Source organism: Pseudochaenichthys georgianus, chromosome 10 (assembly GCF_902827115.2).
Source record: "Pseudochaenichthys georgianus chromosome 10, fPseGeo1.2, whole genome shotgun sequence".
NCBI lineage: Eukaryota > Metazoa > Chordata > Actinopteri > Perciformes > Channichthyidae > Pseudochaenichthys > Pseudochaenichthys georgianus.
This window is the reverse complement of record NC_047512.1, coordinates 18,138,544-18,159,946: the sequence shown is the minus strand read 5'-3', so window position 1 is coordinate 18,159,946 and position 21,403 is coordinate 18,138,544. Positions and strand designations below refer to the sequence as shown.

The 21,403-nt window shown below is 40.2% G+C and overlaps 1 protein-coding gene across 1 annotated transcript in view; it reads left to right on the top strand.

Moving 5' to 3' along the window:
* The first annotated feature begins 1,243 nt into the window (after positions 1-1,243).
* Positions 1,244-21,403, top strand: part of mid2 (midline 2) — a 170,703-nt gene continuing 150,543 nt past the window's right edge. Inside the window, exon 1 of the mRNA XM_071204628.1 lies at positions 1,244-1,417. The gene's annotated coding sequence lies outside the window, so the exon portion shown is untranslated. The remainder of the gene's footprint in view (positions 1,418-21,403) is intronic.

Below are 21,403 nucleotides of genomic sequence, written 5' to 3'. Positions count from 1 at the left end.
TTGTTTTCTCATCAGTAAATGCAGATCTGCTCAAACAAACGATTTTTAATCATTTAATTATGCAGACGTTGATAAAGCTACAGGTCACTTCAATATATATCACACTAATTCATGAAGCAAGTTAGACATTTTGATGTTCCGGACCTTTGCATGGGGACATTTTCTCTAACTGGACCTCGTTGAATTTTAGTTGAAGACCCCTGCCATAGTGAGACATCTCACTTCATGTTACTCTGAGAACTGGGGTTACGTAAGTAACCTATAGTTATCAATCATCAAGCGGCCAAAGATAATAAGGTGCCATATGTGGATCACCAAAACACAAGCTAATGATGTTAAAGGTAAGAGCAAACCTCCTTTTAGCTACCAAAACTGTCAAATTCTGTGAATGTGAGACTGACTGACTGACTAAAAGGAAAATATAGATATTGCATTATTGCTAATATATATAGCCTACCTAACAGTACACACAGACACATTCATCTACCAGGAATCAGCCATAAATGTATTCTACAATTATACTACCGTGTCGTTCTTTTTAAAACTCTAAATGCTTTGTATAGTTATATGAACTATAGCATGAAATATTCGTTGCTAAATAAGCAACTATCAAAGTTAAAGTGTGTTGAAAGAAAATATGTGTATATCAAACAATACAAATTGTAAATCTCTTGATTATTTTGTTTTTGATTTTAAGGTACTGTGGCTTTGTTTAGAGTTAAAAATAAGAAAGACAGAAGAAGAAAGAGATAGCTTGGAGCACTGCTTAAGAACAAGGTAAGTAATCAGAGTAAATAACACCTTCTAGCCTAATAAATGTATTTAATGTTAGGGTACAGTTTTATCAAAACCACTCAATTTTGCTGTTTTACATCTTAATATTGACTCTATGAGACAGGTGCATTTCCACGTAGAAATCTTGCCTTCTGATGAAAATGACAGCGACACCGGCAGGCCACTGGGGATGGGAGAGATGGAGGAGGAGTGTGGGTGCACACAGCTAGAGTTTGTTGCACGGGCAGTGGAGCAGCGGTAACCGATCCCAGCTGCTGCCGTGGGGGGAATTAGAGCTATTTCAGTCCCCCTTGGGTTGGTCACGTGCCCTTGGGGAGCGTTTAGATTTGGCACCACGTTCGGAGAAGGAGGAAGCGCACCGTTGCGCACATCCGAGTTGGACAGCAACATCTTAAACACGCGTTAATGGTCCGGCGGCAAATCAAGCAGATCCGTTTTGTTTAGGGGCGTAGTCCTAATCACTCCACGGTGGTGTCTGAAACAGCACAGCACAGACACAACGTGTGTGATCGATCTGTCTCTGACTCCTCAAAAACTTCTCCGCTTTCCAACTGTGATCCGCGGCACATTGTTGCCCGCCACTGCTACAAGTCGACGTGCGGAGCTGTCACGGTGAACCGAGGTAGGCTGAGCTTCTTTCTTTTGGGTTTTTAGGGAACAGGCAGAGTAACGTGCAAACTGTTTAAATAAAAACACTGTTAGTTGCTTAATGTGCAAGGCTGTTGAATGGATACGGGATTTGCAAAATGATTATCAATCATATCAGTTTGAACGAGATTCTTGCACGTGCAGAAAGAGGCATAATGAAAACAATAAGTGTGGACTGGGAATTTGGAAAACAAGTGAGAGAGCAAAGGTGGTCTGCAATTCTCGTGTGTACTACGTCAGCATTACATCATGAACTTAATATTAATTAATTAGTATTTCAAAATGGCACACACATGCATGGTGAAAACTGAAGAGCCCCAAAACTACACTAGGCATATTTAATTGTTGTATCTGGACAATGTTGCTGTAAGGTTGCTTTCTTGTGTGATATATATTTTTGTTAAACTGTGCTCTATAAGTTTGAAGCTTGCTGAAAGTATGTTTATGTTTCCAGCAAAACATAAATCCAAACTTAGTGTAGTAGTCAGGCACAGTATAGTAGATAGTATTCTAGGTGAAACAAATTTTGAAACAGCCATTATAGGCAATTGACCTTCAAAGTTATGAATGTGTTTTTGTTTTTCATTCTTCGTTTGAGAAACAGAATATCACTGCTACAGTGTATAGGTATACTGAGCGAGATACAATATAGAGTGACGCACATCACCACAAACTCACAAATGCAATCCAATAGTGTCCCTGAAAAGTCCCCATAGCCATATTGCATGATTTTGGAGCACTGGCAGTATGTCCGTATGGTTATTGTGGAGACAGCTTCAGGTGACAGGCACTGTGTGTCCAGAAAGCAGAGTGTAAAGTGTCAGCTCCACATCAATAATGCAGGTTACCTAAACAACGAGAGCAAGAAAGTGGACTCCAGTGTTGTGCCCTGCCTGTCCCTTTCTCTAATTTTGCTATTCAACACTACTAAATAACAAATTACGTGTTAAAATAAATAGTAATTATTAAAAAAAAAAAAAAATGTAGTCCAGATGATCATGACACACATATGTTGCCCTCTAAAGTCTAAAGTGTTATATAGATTATATAGAATGAGCAGTGTGTGTAATGCATTGAAACAGCTATTACACTTCTGGTAGTTCACATATTAAAGAAAATGATGTATGTCTCCACTCTATCCCTTTCTCTTGTTAATGCATGATCACTGTGTTTAATGAGACAGGTCTCAGAGCATGCGGTCAAACCCTCTCAGAGACTGTGCTGCTAGTTGGGTGAAGACAGCTGACACCCTCATTCATCATGCATCTCAGATGATAATTATTAAGACATTATAAAAAGGACAAGAGCAGTGCCTTTTTAAGAAGGGAAAGCCAGGGCATCAGCCACCTGCTCGGATGATTATAGCTGTGACAGAGAGTTGCCGTTCCGTGTTGATGCTGCAGGTGCAAAGATATCCCAGAATAAATGCAAACACCTACTGCACAGTGGCGTTCCTGGTGGACTCTGCAGTTTGAAGCACATTTACCTCTCTGCTCTGATTGGTGAAGTTCTGAAAATAAAAGCCCCAAAAGAGGGCCACCAAATTATTTAAAGAAGGGACTCAGGACTTATGTCAATAGTGAACTGTGTTTTAAATGTATTTAGATATTTACCATACATAATTATAAGCATTAACAATTTGAGCTTAAATTGTGGATCCCACTTCCACTATGCCACATCAAAGCCACCATTAAATATGAATGTAGATGTAACTGACCCACATATAATGAAGCCATGCATAATAAGTGCTCTTTTGATTAAAATATGTTAGCTTGGTAATAAAATGAAAGTACTCCTATGCGTCCTTTTTAGATTGACTCTATTACACACTGAGTAAGAGATCCTAACATTGCAGTGCAGTTTTACTTGAAGTAAAATATATCTTAATCTCGGTTTTGTTGTGCTGCCTGTCAGAGCAGTTAATCTTTCAAATATATTGGTCACGTTCTTTGTTTTCTTAGGGGTGTACATTTTAATCACATTATACTCACGGAACAGTTAGCCTGAAAGGACACCCGTCACAGGGATGTTTTTATTCTGGGCTGTCTGTCAAGATCTGATGCCAGTTTGAGTCTGAAAGAGGCATTTCTCTAAGAGCCAGCCTATTGGCTGTGCTTCCATGGAGAGCCTCTTGAAACAGCAGGGGGCTCGACATGTTGTTTCAGCTTTGCTAAAGTTGGTGGAAGGATAACACTCCAGCTTCCTGTGAAATGTGTTTGATGTGGTCTGCTTTGCTTTGTTTTGTTTACATATTTTCATGATTGCCACAAGTACCAACGGCACTGCATACACAATGTTTAGTAAGTTCATGGTAACTCCAAAAGTTGACTTTAACTTTAAATCATAAAGGAAACCATTCAAAAATCATAGTACTTCTCACCCACATTTTAACTGTCACCCTGTGAATATGCTCAGGTGTAAAAAAAACAATGTTCTCCCCTATAAACATTAAGGTTGTATCTCTGTTGCAAAAAATTGTCATTCTTTTCAAGAACTGATTTGAAACGTTACACAAAGTATCCTTTTGAACTTTTCAAGAGTACCTTCTGTTAGGAGATTTAGTGGACAACTCGTCCGCTTTCTTAAAATCTCCTCGCGTCCCTACACAAGCCATTATCTTACAGGAAGGAAACCCAGAACATACAAGTAACCGTTTAACAATAATCCACTTTAATGGTAATATACAATGCAATACAATCAAATACATTACCATACACAACCATATCGTATCATGTGTAATGTCAGGAGTTTGGCCTACTCCTGGCTCCTGCCCACAGGCCACCAGACCTCCAGTCCCAGCGACGCGTGAAGAGAGAGAGAGAACAGCAAGCCGGATAGGCTTTCATACCAAATGATACAGGAGGGGGTGGAGTTTAAGGACAACTGGTCCAATCATCTCAAACAAACACCTCTGACCCTCACTGTCTCCTATTTCTGCAGCCTCTGCAGCCTCCACACATCCCCCCATCCCAGTGGCTCAGCTTCCTTATCACAGGGATCTGAGATGACTGTATGTTAACTCCACACCTTCCCCCTCTTCCTTTTGTCCTCACAAAACCAAATGTTCCCAGGCCCCAAAAACAGTTCACAGTTTTCTCACCCAAATCATTTTCCCTTTTTAAGCATCTTGATAGTTTACTAACCTGAATACATACAAATATTTCCTTACACTTCCCACATCATAATCCAACTCGACATCCATTTCAGACGAGATCAGATTTTGTAGGCAATAAAAACTTAAATGCCAGTCTCTCACCATTTAGCTTTGGTCTATGAGACATTACATTTGTTTGCAAGAGCCACAGGTCGCTGATTAATGTCTCGTTAAATATGTTGCAGTCTACAAATACCCTGCTTGTTATTCAGCCTGCTGCATTGAACAGGGACCAAAAAAACCACCTACTGTAAAGCCACGTTTATTTCTTGATTTAACTGAACAAAAGGCAATGTCTTCAGGCTTCCTTCAACAGCACCATGCGTGCAATGTACATTCAGCCTACTTGCATCTGGGGACCCGGTGTGGGTGTGCGTCTGTGGACATGTTGATGATGTTTCTTATCTCAAAGATTGAAATTATGACAGTGTGACAGAATAACCTTGGGGTTCGCAGGATGCCACTGACACTCTCTTTTACATGCATCTCTGCTAGCAACACATCACAGGCTCTAGTTGGCATCACAGTGGTTTGCCTTGCCACTCATCGGGGGTTTAATATTCAATTATGAGGGTCATAGTTCAAGCTGCGTTGGATTGCCTGTGAAACAGCCCCGCTGATAGATGAGTCAGCATCTTAGCTCTATAGGCTCACAGTTTTCTCCTGAAGAAACGAGGCAGATGGCTTGTGGGGGTGTTTCACTGACGTGGCAAGAGTTTCTTGTAGTTTTGCCTAGTAGTAGAAACAACAACAGCATTACAAACATGAATAAGTATTTAGTCAGATCAAACTCTTAAGTATCTGATTCAAAGTGTATTTCTTGAATATCATTATGTATATGAGCATTATTTTTCTGAAATAATATACCTTATTTTTCTTGTTTTTCCCTTTCAAGTAAAATGCATACAACTTCAATGCATGTCTATGTTTGATACAAAATGAAGTATCAGGGGTGAAGGTTAAAGTTGTTTTGTTTTCAAATGCCTGCAGATGGATACAGTGACAGTGTCATCCCACTGCCTTTTAGTTTGAGTCTGTCAAACTGAGCTCTGTCCAGAGAAGTGTAGGTCTTACAGGGTAGTGCTGACAATAAAATGTACAAGGAAAGAGAAGCTGAGAGTGAGACAGGCAGCACTTGGGGACAGTGTCTGCCTCTCCTCTGTCCTCTCATGGCAGATAAGATATCCTGCAGTCAGGTATTTGGACCTTGCTGGTGGGCTGTTTCCCGGCTGAATGCTGGTCCAAGCTGTCATTCAGATTAACGCTATGAGCCTTTGCTGGGAGCGCACTCCTGTCCTCGGGGGGCACAGCCGTTAGACAGATTTGCAAATCCCCAAGGATGTACACAGCAGCGCACGCTCACACGTGCACGCACAACCCCCACTGAAGAATGGGGCAAGATCAACCCAGGTCATGGGAGACTCTTTTCAAATAAATTCCTCCTTCGGGAGACATTTATCTTCGAAAACACACACAGACTCACACACACATACACACAGTCAGATATCCTGACCCGTCCTCTAAAGACTGACAGCAAAAACACTGACAATCGGTTGGCTTTTCAATGTTTATGGGTCACTGATTCTAACTGCTGTTGGCTGTGTGTTGCACTAGCCAATGTTTAGTAATTATTGTTGTTGTTGTATTCATATTAAAATTATGTCTGGAATACGGATCATTGTACTGTAGGGCTGTCTCGTCATGCAATCAACTAATCATTCAAATACACCCATTGTTGTTCTGCTCCTATGCCATTAAAATATACTTCCATATTTGTAGATCTAAGCATTTTATAGGATATCTCTAATCTATATTGGAATATTATAGATGAAATTTAATTTATTCCTCATTTTATAATGCAATTATTTATAAATGGTAGTATACTGTTGGCAAGAATGTGAAATGTCATATTGCCACCGTTCTTATTGTCTATGCATTCACAGAACCAGCTAAAGGACACAAAAAAAAGACCCATGATATTATCGCCCATCTCCCCAGAGGCAGATTGCATGACATTTCCTGCATTAAGAGCAGGGAGGCTGAAGCTCTGTATGACACAGGCGCTAATGTGCTGATGAGTGATGCTGTGATCCTCAGCGGGGACCTGCTTAAAATATTTCTAAACTATCTTAATTATGTTTCGTTGTCAGAACAGCTAACATAAATACCCTGTTGCTTTTGGATATATGTAAATATAAACCTGCACCTGTTGATTGCTTTACCTAATGACAGGGTTTTCTAGGCAAATGGCCTTTCATAGCTCTAGATTGAAATGTTCCATAGTGAGTTGTTATTTTTCTTACGACAACGTACAGAACTGGAACAAATCTCTTACATAGCCTGGATTAAGAGCTATCCAATTGTTCCACCTATTCTTCTTTAGCTATTTGTTTGAAAAATCATTACCTATATGGCATGATGTAATAAAATGTATTTGTACGGTAAGCCTGTTATTTCATCCTGCACCTGTAGAAGAAAAGCTATTTCTTCATTATGCTTGATCAGAGCAGTCCTTTCTTGTGCTGCTATGATGGCACCTGATGATCACATGCTGTATTAGTGCATTTCTGTACAGAGTGTAGCCGCTACAGTAGTTTGAGCGAGAGCTAAATGGAAGATGACAGCGACCTCGGGTTGTCCTCTGTCACCGCTTGTTCTACTTATTATCACAGCAGGGGAGGAGACAGTTCAACAGTGAAATCTCCTTTCCCTAATCCACTGTGATAAATTACCCCTAACCTCTCACTGTCTTATTGACCTCTGCTGCCAAACTGCAATGTAAGGATTTCCACATACATGCACGAGCATACAGACAGACATCCCCTTTCCTGCTCCTCTCTCTTTCTCCCTCCCCCCCAGTGTACTTCTCATTCTTATTCTGATTAATTTGACACACATAAACACACAGACCCCGCCCACAAACATGATCTCAATCTTTCATTTGTAGTTTTGGAATCATCTCTCTTGCAGGCCCTATCCATTCTCCACGCAATGCTGGCCGTTTGCATCCAGATTATCTGTTACATGTTCTCTGCTGTGTTGAAAGGAATGTTAATTATTGGGCTTATTGAGAGAAGAAACAATATGTCTCTCTCTAGCATACGGTGCTGAATTAGAAGGTCAAGTCGTTTTTTTCGAGTGACCCCGCGCTAATTGCTTAACCTCATAGTCAGCCAATTCAACTGCCGGAACAGCTGACCGACCAACCATCTCCGTTTAACTGACACTTTGAGTCCACGGAGGCAGCTCTAATCAACGTGTCTTGTAAATGAATAATGTCCTCGGCACTCAGTCTTTACAGGATAACGTAGCCATAAGTAAGGTGATAAACTGGGCTGTTGTGTGCCATACAATTGCCATATGCTATCTGAACCTCTGTATAGTCTGCATTCCACATAATCATTATAATTGCATGATTATAGTAGCATACATATATTTGGAGAGACTCTAATTTCAAATTCCTTTTTCACCGCTTTGCTATTTCCCTCGTCATTTTGAGATGTGATGACCACATCACACTCGTTCTGGCAGACCTTCATTGGCTTCCTGTCAGTTACAGGATCCAGTTCAAGTACTTACTTGTTGTTTTTAAATCATTGCATGGACTGGCACCACATTACCTGTCTGAGTTGTTGCACCGCCATGCTCCTGCTAGAGCATTGCGCTCAGCTCAGCAGAATATGTTGGTGGTTCCTCGGAGCAGGAAAAAAACCAGAGGTGACAGGGCCTTCAGTGTTGCAGCTCCCAGACTGTGGAACAGCCTCCCAGCACATATCCGGACTGTTGAGTCTATTGAACTTTTTAAATCCCAGCTAAAAACTCACCTCTTTGCAATGGCTTTTAATACTAGTTGAGCATTACATTTTTATATTTGTATGTGTTTTTTTATTTATTTATTTTTTTATATGTTTCTAGTTATTGTGCTTTTTATTATTGTTTTTATTATCGTACTCCCATTGGGCTATTCACTATTGTAGTTACTGCCTGCCCTGTACAGCACTTTGGTCAGCCGAAGGTTGTTTTAAATGTGCTATATAAATAAATAAAGATTGAGATTGAGATGTGAAGATGCTTGTTTAGTAAATTTGTGTCATCAACATCATAAATTGTAGCTCCTAAATTGTTACATATTTAGACTGAAGAATGATTTGCAGGACCAACTACAAGTCATGTTGTGCCTAATTATTGGTGTTCAGTGGAATATTACCACTAATAGACTTTGTGTGGGTTGCAATTTTGCATGGCGTGACTTGTGCCGACAAAAATAGAACTTTTACTTTAAAAATAGAGGGCATGAGAAAATCCCTCCCTAAACCTGATGTGACATATTTTAACAGTAATTGCCAGGCTAAACCTGAGACTGCTGAAAGCTTTAATGCTGAGCTCTAGGATCATATGATCAGGTCAGATACAGTAACTCCATACAACTCAATAAGACTGGGGCTGTAGTAGTGAGATTATCACTTTTATTTTAAGAATCCACTGAACCTGTAAATGAAAGGGTTGACCTCCTTAATTTACAGTAAGGCAGTTATAAGTGTAGATTGGATAAAAAGTTTATTTTACAAAGTTGAATTGAAAACCTTTGATCTGTGTTTAAACTTTAATTGAATGTTATAAATTAAAGATGATAGCACTTTCTAAAAGAGTCTCTGGAGGATCTAGTGAACTCACAGGCCGTCCCATAAAACCGCTCAGGTCAGCTGTGATCATACAGGCTTTTAGCACTACTCTTAGGACAAGCTCCAGCTTTCTGACCCTCCTCCACACTGGGTTTTTGTATGCACAATATAAAGACTTGTTCTGTTGCATCATTTTCAGATCCCATGGTAAAATTCCTCGACCGATGATAGAGGAAACTTATCCTCAGAAATCCCTAACAAAAGCAAACTTGCATAATCCACCCAGCCTAGGCATCCTGGGAAAATGTATGCAGCCCAAAACCTCATATCTACAACCCCCCTCCAAGCACTGTGGCCTGTGTGAGTACATAATCTCACCATTTACAAATTCACATCTGAGTTGAAAGACCAAAGTGAATTGGTTAAAGGCTATTTTCCTTTTGATACTCTTTCATATTCATATAGATTTTACACATTCCTGTTCTTCTCATTTCCTGGAGGCCCAGAGATACAAAAGCTCCTTATCATTTCTCTAAAACATGTTGGAACTGAGTTTTTGTAACTGGATCAAGAAAATGTTTGTCCTTGGAAAGTTTTGATGACAGATTGTGTCAGCATCTGACACATCTGGGTTTATCAGATTGCCGCATGATTCTAGTCTGTGATGCTTATCTTGGTTGCGTCCTTAGTTTTCTGATAATATCAATTTAAATCAATCAATCAATCAATCAATGTTTATTTATATAGCCCAATATCACAAATGTTACATTTGTCTCAGTGGTCTTCACAGTGTATACAGAATATCAGTATGACAATACGACACCCTCTGTCCTGTCCTTAGACCCTCACATCGTACAAGGAAAAACTTCCGAAGAAAAGCCAGTTTAAAGGGAAAAATGGGAGAAACCTCAGGGAGAGCAACAGAGGAGGGATCCCTCTCCCAGGACAGACGTGCATACATTTGCAACATAGGTAGTCCAAATGTTTGGAAATGCATATGTGTATAATAGGAAGATGAATCCACGAGGATATCCATCCAGGACCGATGATCCAGGACCACAGCCACGACTCAAGATCCAGCGCTCGCGATCCAGGACACAGGACCGCAGGATCATCCATGACTCCGGATCCCGGCGTATATAGACACCAAAAAGAAAGAAATGTGGGGAAGCTGGGTTAATCGGAACATGAGAGTACACAGGTACAGACAGAGAGAAGGAAGAAGTAAGATGTCCCCCGACAAACTAACCCTATATCAGCAAAACTAGGGGCTGAATCTAATCAGCCCTAACTATAAGCTTTATCAAAAAGGAAGGTCTTAAGCGCACTCTTAAAAACGGATAGGGTGTCTGCCGCCCGAACACAAACTGGAAGCTGATTCCACAAATGTGGAGCTTGATAAGAAAAGCTCTGGCTCCCATTATACTTTTAGAGATTCTAGGAACATCCAACAACCCTGCATTCTTGGAACGCAATGCCCTAGTAGGACAGTAGGGTATAATGAGTTCTTTAAGGTAAGATGGCGCCTGCTCATTAAGGGCTTTGTAGGCGAGAAGAAGAATTTTAAATTCTATCCTGTGTTCTATAGGGAGCCAGTGTAAGGCAGCCAGAACAGGAGTAATGTGGTCCCTTTTCCTAACTCTGGTTAGTACACGAGCCGCAGCATTTTGAATCAGCTGAAGTGACTTGACTGACTTCTTGGTACTCCCTGATAATAAAGAGTTACAATAATCCAGTCTAGAAGTAACAAATGCATGGACTAGTTTCTCTGCATCGTTTTGAGGCAAGATATGCCTGATTTTTGCAATGTTACGTAGATGGAAGTAGGCGGTCCTTGAAATTGATTTTATGTGGGCGTTAAAGGATAAATCCTGATCAAATATAACACCAAGATCCCTTACAGTCTCACTGGAGGCCAAATTAATGCCATCCATAGTTAGTATATCTTTAGATAATTTGTTTCGTAGATTCTTCGGGCCAAGTACAATAACTTCAGTTTTGGTCGTGTTTAACATCAAAAAGTTTAAGGTCATCCACGTTTTTAAGTCCTTAAGGCAGTCTTGAATTTTATTTAGATGATTCATTTCATCAGGCTTGATTGATAAATATAGTTGAGTATCATCCGCATAACAATGAAAGTTTACAGAATGATTCCTTATAATATTGCCTAATGGAAGCATATATAATGTGAACAAAATAGGTCCGAGCACTGAGCCCTGTGGCACTCCATGGCTAACTTTGGTTTGCGTGGAAGATTCATCGTTGACACGTACAAACTGAGAGCGTTCAGATAGATAGGACCTAAACCAGCCTAAAGCAGTTCCCTGTATGCCAACTAAGTGCTCTAGTCTTTGCAATAGGATGTCATGGTCGATAGTATCAAATGCAGCACTGAGATCGAGCAAAACAAGAATAGAGACAAGTCCCTTGTCTGAGGCTATTAGAATGTCATTTGTGACTTTAACCAGAGCTGTCTCTGTGCTATGATGTGTTCTAAAGCCAGACTGAAAATCTTCAAATAAATCATTGTTTTTTAAGTAATCACACAACTGTTTTGCGACCGCTTTCTCAAGAATCTTTGAGAGGAACGGAAGATTAGAAATAGGTCTATAGTTGGCTAAAACCTCTGGATCGAGGTTGTGCTTTTTAAGAAGCGGTTTTATCACTGCTACTTTGAATGATAGTGGAACATAGCCTGATAATAAAGACATATTCATAATATTTAATAAAGAAGTGCTAATTAATGGAAAAACTTCCTTCAACAGCTTAGTTGGAATTGGGTCTAACATGCACGTTGATGGTTTAGAAGAGAGAATCATTGAATGTAATTGTTCAAGGTTTATGACTGAAAAGCATTCTAGTTTACTATTTAGTGTAATATTAGAACTTACGTTTCCAGGAGCTGTTGATAACACTATACTGGTCAAAGGCAAGAGGTCATTAATTTTGTTTCTAAGAGTAACAATTTTATCGTTAAAAAAGCACATACAATCATTACTACTGAGTGCTAAGGGAATAGAAGGCTCAATTGAGCTGTGGCTCTCTGTCAGCCTGGCTACAGTGCTGAAAAGAAATCTTGCATTATTCTTATTCTCATCTATTAATGAAGAGTAGTAGGCTGCTCTCGCTTTACGCAGTGCTTTCTTATATTAATTGAGAGTAATATGCCAAATTAAACGAGATTCTTCAAGTTTAGTGGAACAACATATCCTTTCAAGTTGTCTAGACTTTTGCTTTATTTTGCGGGTTTCGGCATTATGCCATGGAGCTAATCTATGTTGTTTTATTTTCTTCTTTTTCAAAGGAGCAACAGAGTTTAATTGTATTCGCAGCGCATCTATAGCACTATCAACAACATGATCAATTTGGGGTGGTGTACATTTTGTATAGTAATAAAATGAAAAAACAGATTTATTGCCAAGCAGCAAACTCTGGGGCAGAGCCGGGAGGCCAATAAGGAAGTGCCACAAACTGCAGTTCATCTATTGGCCGATAGGCGATGACTGCAGAACGGATGCATTTCCATGTTAAAATGCCCAACTTTACAGCAGAAATAAACATGTTTCTACTCCTGGATGCAATACAAATTATTCGGGATATAGTTAGATTCCACCTTAATGATTATTAATTGTAGTGAATTGTTTTATAACGCGACCCTTTTATTTATATTAGGTCTTAAATGTTTTTGCATAAATTAGGGCTTGGTCACTTTGATGGACAGGTACGTGCCTCACTGTCAGCTAACAGCAACTTGTCCACTCTGCTAGGCTACAACGTTAGCTAGTTGTAGTTACTGTACTTGACCCTTTAGCCGTGTTCGTGGTGATTGTGCCTTTTAGGGAATGTTGTTGCAAATACCAGACAATTATGTTGAACAAGGCTTATTAAGCTGAACACGCCACAATTGTTCTGCTATGTATCGGTACTAATTTTATTTTATTCTCTTGCAGATTGTCTCGTTTGATTATGAATGTAACGTTTATATAGTGGAACTACACTGTTTTATCAAAACCAAAGTGCCACGCAGTAACTTGGTATATGTATTTCATGTTAACTTAGCTTCTTAGCTTGTGCTAGCTCTGTTACTTCCAGCTCGGTGGCATTAGGTCCCGCCTCCGCCTCTTTGCCCTTATTTGGATCAGGCTAGAGCAGGCGGGAGTTAGACTCTGACGTCACTGTCGAGCTGTTAGTGGCCGACTCCGCCTACTAAGGGCTTCTCTGCAACTCTACAGAATCCTATTATATATGGGTGACGTCACGGACACTACTTCCATTTATATATACAGTCTATGTTTATTGCACTTATTTTAAGTTGCGTTGGATAAAAGTGTCAGCTAAATTAAATCTGCTTACTTGTGTAACCGGTGTTGGTCTCTGCGTTGTGTTGTTAATGGACGAGACCCGGCGTAAAGTTGAGACGATCTCTGTTTAATTACTGACAACAGATAAAACGATCAGTTTTACATCAATTTCCCTCACGGCCCGTCTACACTACAGCGTCGAAAGCTCCAATCTGCCCATTCACTTTCAATGGGGTGACGTCACGTAGCCGCGCTTTTTCGCCGAACTGAATTGTGGGTAGCAGAGCGGTCCGTCTCAGGCGTCTCCGGCGACAGAAGTTGAACAATGTTCAACTTCTGACGCCGGAGACACCGGAGTAGCCAGCGCCAGCCAATCAAATCCCGTTTCCCAAAATCTGACAGCTGAAGCCGTAGCCAATCAAACCGCGTCTAAGCTGGGAGAGATATCCCGCCGTTCATTTCTATATGTCAAAAAAAGTCAGAGGAGAAACTAACTATCGCCGTTGCAAATCACCCGGTTTTGTATGACCAGACCCTCTTCACCTACTGGGATACAAACCGGAGGAACCAGGCATGGAGGGAGGTGGCAGAGACAGTGGGGGAAACTGGTAGGTTTTCGCCTGTTTGGGGAGTTTATATATATATTGCTCGCATAAAATCCCTGGGGGTTTTTGCTTTGTATGTCGGGGGCGGGAGATTCATGTGATTGGTTGTTGGTCGTGTTACTTGAATAAAATCCCCAAGCTCCAGACACGCCCAGCTCCAAGCTATTTTTGAAGCTGTAGTGTGGACGCTCCGTCACAGTGACTCCTCTCATTTGGAACATTTTCAAAAAGGGAAGAGGAAACGTGAGGGACACAATATATAGGGGGAAAAGTCCTCGCAACAATAAACTCCTGAGCACAGCGACGACACTTCAGAGGTTCCGCCCACTGATCTCCGACCTTGCCAGCTATTTAACATTCAATAAAATGAAGAACACAGAATAAATTAATATAAAACACAGAATTTGTGTGATTATACAAAATTAAATTAAATAAACCCCACTGCATATTTACATCTTTTACACTTTGTTGCTTTTTTCTAACTTTGCTTTCAAACATAAAATAAAGTTTAAGAATAGATCTGCAATAAAAGATTATTTTCATTATTGATTAATCTGTACATTTATAGCCAGACTAATTGAATCCCTGAATCTGAAATTGATTCCTTGTATAGTAATGTCGTAAATTGTACGTACAATCGTACAAAAGCAGCAAAACCCAACTTTTGTGTAGCAAAATGGCCAGGTACTTTTGGCCATTTGTCTTGATGAATGAGTTAATGATAAAGCCATTATCAAATTATTTTCATCATCCAACTAACCACTAAGTGTACCTGACCACACAACCTATTATACTGTGCATTAGACCTTTTGTGAGATTGACAAATGGACAGCTGCAGCGCACAATACTTGAACGTTTCCCTGTATGAAATGCAGCTGTTTGTGGCATACATTTTTTTAACAAATCCTAAAAGGAGATACTTACTGTACTGGCTTATTTAGATATTTTCTGTTTAGATTCATGCCGAACCATTTTCCAGTTTCATCTGTGAGAAACCCAATCTGAATTTTGTATTTGTTTTTTCTGTTATTAAGAGTGTTTTATCTATAAGCATAACAAGCCATCAATTCTGCTGGACATGGAGTCTCTTCAGAATGACAACGTTTGAAAGAGATGTGGACAGCATATCGAGCCGGAGTTTCTCTTGTCGTTCCCAAGGGATCCTTGATCTGCTCCCTTCAAATGGAGCCTGGCATACAGTATCTGGCCTGCCTCTGCTTTGTAAATTGGATCCTCACTGCTTTACATTATACTGCAGCCCAGAGGCTTGGTCTCTCTGTCCCTTCATTGAGTTCTGCTGGTATATTTCTCACACAATGATGAGGCTTCACTGTGAGCCTTTGTCTTCAAAGGCTTGTCCCCGTCCCTCGCCACTGGTCATGTATCTCTCTCTTGCCAAATTAGTTGAGAGGAAAGATACTGCATTTCTATCGTAAATATTAAGCTATTTTTGGCAAATGGTTAGCTTAGCATAAAGACTGAAAATGGGGAAACTGATAGCATGGCTTTGACAATTATTTACTGATGTTCCAGCTCTGAAGCTCAATGTATTAGTTAACTCGTGTTTGTTCCATACAACAAGGTACCTGTAAAAAGAGCAAGTTGCAGGTTTATGTTTCTTGGCTTGGAGCAGTAATTTCTTTCAAGCTTCTGAGGTGCAGGTGGATTTTATTATGTTTGGATATGGCCATGCTTGCTGTGTCTCCCTGTTATTCATTCTGTATGCTTGGCTAATCTGGAAGTCTTTTTATATTAAGCTCCTTACACACCATGCCGATTTTCGGCGTCGATAGATGTCGGGCCGTCGTTGAGCGTTGTGTCGCCCTACTCAGATTGGTGTGTACTGCACCATCGTGTCTTTTCGGCCGTGCCGACACCTTCCTTCGCCGCCATCGGCCAAAGAAATCACTCTGATTGGCTGTTCAGCTTAGCGAATCAGTGCATGAGAAGAAAAACGGAAGTGAGGGACCCAAACAAACTATTAAGAAGGCAAATCTGAGATTTCATTTAACTCCAGCTCTCGACACAGGTTCGGGAAAGCCCCATGAGCTTCTTGTTGTAAAGTGAAAATGGAACGCACGCGCTATTTGTTGTTTGTTTATATCACGCAGTCTGTTCTTCTTCTCTCGGTGTATCACGCAGTCTGTCCTCCGGTTGTTGCCTCTTTGGAATGATGAATACACACTACCGCCGCCTGCTGGTAAGGAGAGTTATTGCCACTCACTCATGCGCAGTTCGTACGTGCAACTTGGCCGTCGGCTGAAGTCTTTGCGGTGTGTGTTCCAGTGCGAAACATGGCCAAGACGCAGGCGACGTTTCGTCGGGACGTGTTCTTTGGTGTCAATTTGGTGTGTAAGAGGCTTTACACTCAACACCAAAGTGAATAAACCTATAAAGAAACTGTTAATTATTCCTTTAGGAAGATTGACCATCTATATTAAATCAAGTTTCTTCTTAATAAATGAGACTTTCCTGGGTTTAAATCTTAATGTTAAACCAATCATTAACTGAAGAGCATGCCATATTGGTGTCCATGTCTGCCTCCACATTTGCCTAAATAAAATAATTAACATAATTAACAAACTGCTCACATCTAAGGCTGCGGCCCCACGAGGACGAAAACGGCTAAACGCATAGGATTAACGCAAACGCAATCGCAAACGGCTTCCGTCCACATGCAATAATTATCCGGATAGTGTCTGCCCACACGAGACCGCTCCGTTTAGCTCCAACCGCTGGAGAAGCTGCAGTACATATGCAGGAGCCTCTACGTGGCGCTGTAACTTCCTCCACAAAAGCAGCGAAGAAGCATGGTTGTCATGGTTGCCCTTCTGTTTATTCTCCGCGGTGGGGGCCGAGGGAACCGGGCAGAGTTTTTCGCCAGTCAGCGTGTATTAAAGTTTAAATCTTCCGGACAAAATTATAAAAGTGCCGGTCAAAGGTCTTCTTTGTTATTTATTGAGCTTTAAAACAAATGAATAACGACTCTATATAATATAATGATAAAATACACGGAGCCTCTCTTTTTCCTCCCTCTCTTCGGACAGCGCCAGTGTCTGTCTCATGCAGCAGCTCATCCAGTAATCAGTGACCCGGCCGACTGTAAAAATAAACATATTTCTAACTAGTTTAGGTAGTTTGAGAGGTAATTAAAATAGCTAAGGGTGATGATCTGACTTGAAGTGTGTGTTTTGCTGCAGCGGGAGGAGCTTCAGGTGAGCAGAGCTGCGTGTCTCCGTCCTGTCAGATTAGACTTCACTCGCGAGAGAAAGATAAATAATCTGAATTCAGGGTGCAGTTTACTTTGACGTGGGGGTGAGCAGCAGAGGTGGGGAGAGGCGGGGCTATTGCCTCATCATTATTGCTGTAGATGTTGCACAAACAACTGTAGCATGGTCAATAGCGTCCGGAGCACGATAGCAACTCTGCGATCCGCCATTGTTGTTGTTGTTGGTGGCGAAACACTTCAGCACTGGCGCGGGGTAAGCGGAGGTGAGCAGAAGAGGTGGGGAGAGGCGGGGCTATTGCGCAATCACTATCAGTGATCTGAAAATGTCCGTATAGGGCGCACACACGGAGCTGTTTGACCCCCCAGAGAGTGGCGTATGCATTTCTATCCACCTTGGGACCCGTTGTCGTTTCCTCAGTCGTTTAGTGCCATATTCGGTCGTCCTCGTGTGGCCGAACGGTCTATATGACACTAAACAGTAACGCAAACGACCGAATTCGTCCTCGTGGGGCCGCAGCCTAAGAGAACTGGACCTCAAAGGTTCAATGGAGAGTTCATTGCTTTTCTAGGCAGCCATCCAACAGCCTTAGCTAGCTTAACATTAGGAATACAACTACTGGATTTATTCCTCCAACTAGAATTGCTCAATAAATCGTCCTTTATATATAAATTCCTTTATAAATATAGCATGCATTTCCTGGGAACAAAATAGTCATGTCATGACGGAATTTGAAGTTTCAATACTCATCAAAGAGAATCAACCTTAATGGATCAAAACAGACTTTTCCATCATTTGTTTTCCCACAAATAGCTTTCTTTAGACAGTTTGAAGTATCCACTGGGCTGATGAGTTACTTTCATTCTTGAATCATGGTAGGGTTTTACTGTTTGCCAATCACTGCAAACCCATTAGAGATATAGGACCTTTCCTCTATCCCTCAAACAGAGCGCTCTCCTGACGAGAGAGATGCTAATAATTAATGACAGTTTTGAAATGTCTTAAGATTCTCTAGGAAACTGCACAAGTGGGAAAAAAGGAACAACACAAAATGGCTTGGAGCTTATCGAAAGATAAAAATCAGCCAGAGATGTAACAGTTTTTTTATTTTTGTAGATCCTCTGGAAACATCTTCGTGACCCATTTCCTTTCCAGCTAATGATTGAGAACACAATTTAAAGAAGGACCTAGTATTAAAAAAAAATCCATGAAAGATGTTAGGGGAACAGTTAGTGAGAATAAAACAAATGATGATCAAATGTTATAGCTGATATCAGTATTTCTGCATGAAAGTGTTGTCATTAGATGCTCATTGATGGAAACAGGTGAATCATATTACTATGACATATTTACTTATCTTATATACAATTTAAGTGAGCGCTGAAAAATTATTCAGGTTTTTTTTTAAAGTATAATATGGACTACTGCAATATGCAAGACATGCGATATATTTGTAAGGCCAATACGTGTCAAAATCTCTCTGAATGAACTGTTGTGCTCCTGCTGAGATGTCATAGCCTAAAAATGAATTCTAAAACACGCCCAAATCATTTCAATATATCTTTATAAATACACAAACTAGAATAATGATGCAAAAATAATCATTCCCCAATGTCATAAGAATAATTACTTTTCCAATTCTAATTTTCCAAATCCTTCTAAATCAGCCCTACCTCAAGGTCAAATACTACTGTGAAAAACAAGTCTTTAAACAAGTGAGAGGTTTTATAACAGAAAGGATCAGAGGTCCCTGAAATCTCATGATACTCAAAGACAATGTGTACAAAATAACATTTAATTTAGCTGAAACCATCCAGCCATTGAAGTCATTTAAATCCTGGAGGGACTGATGAGGCGGAGCGGAGTAGACATGGGAGAGTGATGCAGCCTGGAGGACAGCGGAGAGATGAAACAGAGGGAGGAAGAAGCAGAGGAGCAGGGAGGACACTGATAGGAAGACAGAGAGGAGGGTGAGGGACAGTTTGGTACACAGTGTGTGCCCCCATAGGCTCAATATCCTCGGCAGTATTTACACTGTATTCACACTCGCACACTCGCAGAGCTGTGGCTTTTGCCCACCTAAGTAGATCAATTTTTCATAATGGATTTTGCAGAACATAACTCCTGCCACCCGGAATATATTAAATATCAGTAGCAGCAGAAACGGCTCCTATATCATGCTATGCACTGCTGCTGTGCATCAGAGCAGAACATGGCTGTGTTATCGATGTCTCTGTTCTGTCAGGACTATGCTTTTTATTTTACTTCAACAGATGACATGTTTCTCTCTGGTGAATGAACACTTTAATTTGCAACCTGTGTGTGTGTTTATGTGGGATTGCAGCATCAGAGGAAATGCTCTATTTTGATGCATGCTTCGGAAATTTAGGTTGACGGGAACATTTTAGTCACGGTGACACAAATATTTCAAGGATTAAGGATATCTGACGGTACCATGTCTGATTATAATTAGAACTGAATTTTTCATGTAGTTAAGTGCAGCCACTTAATCTATCCTCAGTCTAATGACGTTTTATTTATCTGTACTTTTCCTGTTACTATTAAGGTGCTTTAATAGTTTAAAATGTTTTTTTGTTGATAGGTTTATACTAGACATAATGTCGTACATTTACATTTGCTTGCCGTCTAACTGGTTGATTTGATCATCAAACATCAAATACATTTATACACCTCTTATTAAACCTTTTACTTAATGCGATTGCATACTCAATGATCAACTAACGCGTGTCTCATATCCCGTTTGTCTAATTTTCTGTTTAAGGCAGACTCAAATATTTGAACATTGCCCATAACTAATTAAAATAAATCAGTTTAATTATAATTACCACACACAGATCAAATAACAAGACGTAACTCCTGAAAATAATTAGTGAATGTAGGATTTGATTCATAATTAAATAAATTATGAATAATTGCACTAATACATTTGTATTAATACAGAGTTAATCTCCTCTGAGAACTTCTGCAGATCTCCATATCTATTCTTCATTGCTTTTCTGCTCCTTTGATTTGAACCTCAATCCTGTCTTATTTACCTTACACATGTTACATATATATGATATAATGTCAGCATTCTTAAAGCCTCAGCGTTCTTGTGGAAAATTAAGACTTTTAAAGGAAATGTCTACTATATAAATGGCTTTACTTCATTTTAACTCCTGTAATATGTTGCATGAAAAACCTTTACATCATAAAAGTCTACTTTATTTAGCATAATCACAGCTGCAATCTCATGTGTTTGTGTGTGTTTTTCAAGGAGACACTAGATGGCACTATCGATGTATAATCCCTCTGAAATGTTAGTGCCGTTCTCAGCCTCCTCCTCTCTTACTCGCACATAATGAAAATCATGATTTTGTTGTGTCATTTAAAGAGTGTGATTGGAAAGCATTTTCATATGTTTTATAAATGGAAATTAGAATTGTTACCCATCTTTTTGAGTGATGTGTGCACATTTTTGCTCTTTTTTAAATTTGCTCTAATGCAATGAACAAACGTTTTTTGTGTTGTTATTGCCGTCATGTATCAAATTATATTTTCTCAAGAAACAGCCTTATCTAATTATTTTTACTTTGGTATGATGTAACCAAATGTGAGGTTGTGTGATTGCATGCTAGGTGTTCCTGTCATCAAATCTGTGTGAGTTTGTGTCTTCTCTCGAACACTTTGTGTCGGTTGCTTCTCAGCTGGCTGTCTCTTAAAAATGCATTTTGTGTCATGAACCTAATCTGCTCCATGTTTGGGATTAGCCCTCCCATCCACAGAGAGGATGCTCTCTCCTCTCCCCTCCACATCTCATCTAACTCTCCAGTATCTTCTTTCCCCCTCTCCTGTGTCGTCTTCTCTGCTACCAGTGGCGACTGGTCATTAGGGGCAGGTGGGGCACAGCCCCACCTAGTGTCAGCAGAAAGTATTAAAATAATGATTACAACAAAATGCAAAAAATAAATTAAAAAATATATTTTAAGATCATGTTTAATCATCTGATTCGTCTGTACATTGCTGTTTTAGTCTGTGTTCTTCTAATTAG